Source organism: Ranitomeya imitator, chromosome 7, assembly GCF_032444005.1.
Source record: "Ranitomeya imitator isolate aRanImi1 chromosome 7, aRanImi1.pri, whole genome shotgun sequence".
Lineage (NCBI taxonomy): Eukaryota > Metazoa > Chordata > Amphibia > Anura > Dendrobatidae > Ranitomeya > Ranitomeya imitator.
Window position 1 is genome coordinate 183837094 of NC_091288.1, and position 1962 is coordinate 183839055.

The following is a 1962-nucleotide window of genomic DNA, read 5'->3' on the forward strand; positions in this document are numbered from 1 at the left end:
CAAGGTGCTAAATACACCTCTAGATAAGTTCCCTATGGGATCTAGTTTCCCAAATGGTGTCACATGTGGGGGGTTTCCACTGTTTAGGCACATCAGGGGCTCTCCAAACACAACATGGCATCCACTTATTACAGCAAATTTTACATTCAAAAAGTCAAATGGTGCTCCTGCTCTTCAAAGGCCTGTCATGTGCCCACACAGTAGATTTTATGCACATATGGGGTATCGGCACACCCAGGAGCAATTGCAAAACAAATTGAATGGTCCATTTTCTGCTGTTACCCTGTGAAATAAAAAAAAATAGGTCTAAAAGAAAATGCTTGTGAAAGACAAGTAAATGTTTATTTTTTCGTTCCACAATCCAAAAATTCCTGTGAAGCACCTGAAGGGATATTAAAATTCTTGAATGTGGTTTTGAGTACCTTGAGGGGCGCAATTTTTAGAAAGATGTCACTTTTGGGTATTTTCTGTCATATAGGCCCCTCAAAATCACTTCAAATGTGAGGGGGTCCCTAGAAAAATGGTTTTGCAAATTTTGTTGTAAAGATGAGCATTCGCTGGGCAACTTTTACATAGTTACATAGTTATTAAGGTTGAAGGAAGACTTTAAGTCCATCTAGTTCAACCCATAGCCTAACCTAACATGTTAGTACAACATGTTGTATAACCTTTAGGCTATATTCACACTTAGCGGTTTTTACCGCGGAACCGCCGCGATTTTGATGCTGCGGGTCCGCAGCAGTTTCCATAGCGTTTACAGTAACATGTAAACCCTATGGAAACCGCAAACCGCTGTGCACATGCTGCGGGAAAAACCGCGCGGGAACGCAGCGGTTTACAACCCGCAGCATGTCACTTCTTTGTGCAGAATCGCTGCGATTCTGCACCCATAGGAATACATTGAACCGCTTACTTCCCGCATGGGGCTGTGCCCACGTTGCGGGAAGTAAGCGGATAATGTGCGGGTGGTACCCGGGGTGGAGGAGAGGAGACTCTCCTCCAGGCCCTGGGAACCATATTTGGGGTTAAAAAATAATAAAATCTGGTTATACTCACCCTCTGATGTCCGGAGCTCCTGGGCGCTGCACGCGGCTGTCCGGTCAGAGTTGCTGTGCGACCAGGACCTGCGGTGACGTCGCGGTCACATGACCGTGACGTCACGAAGGGTCCTTCTCGCACAGCATCTCTGGAACCGGACCGCCGGGTGCAGCGCCGAGGGATCGGGACGTCAGAGGGTGAGTATAACCAATTTTTATTATTTTTAACATTACTATTGATGCTGCATATTGCTGCATATGCAGCATCAATAGTATAGGCGGAAACCCGCAGCGGAAAACGCGGAACAAACCGCGATAAATCTGCAGGGAGAACCGCAGTTGTTTTGCCCTGCAGATTTATCAAATCCGCTGCGGGAAAACCCGCAGAGGGACGCCGCAAGGTGTGAACATAGCCTTATAATTTCCTAACAAAAAAAATCGTTTCCAAAATTGTTCTAATGTAAAGTGGATATGTGGGAAATGTTATTTATTAACTACTTTGCGTAATATGACACTGATTTAAGGGCATAAAAATTAAAAGTTTGAAAATTGCTAATTTTTTGACATTTTCGCCAAATTTCCATTTTTTTTCACAAATAAACACAAGTCATATCAAATAAATTTTACCACTATCATGAAGTACAATATTTAATGAGAAAGCAATCTCAGAATCAGTGAGATCCATTGAAGCGCTGCAGAGTTATGACCTCATAAATTGGTCAGAATTGTAAAAATTGGCTAGTCAAGAAAGTGAAAACAGGTTTCCGTGTAAAGGGGATAAAGTCACTTCAAAACTGAATAGGTCCCTAAAAATATAAATTTTGTATATTGCCATAAAAATGAAAATTTTTTGCTAAACTTTTAACCCTTTTACCAAAATAAAAGGATGTTTGAAAAATTACGTGGACAAAGGACAAAGTAAATG

The 1962-nt window shown here is 42.1% G+C and overlaps 1 protein-coding gene across 1 annotated transcript in view; it reads right to left on the reverse strand.

Moving 5' to 3' along the window:
• LOC138646129 (uncharacterized) overlaps positions 1 to 1962 on the reverse strand; it is a 126846-nt gene that overhangs the window by 60013 nt on the left and 64871 nt on the right. The window lies entirely within an intron of this gene.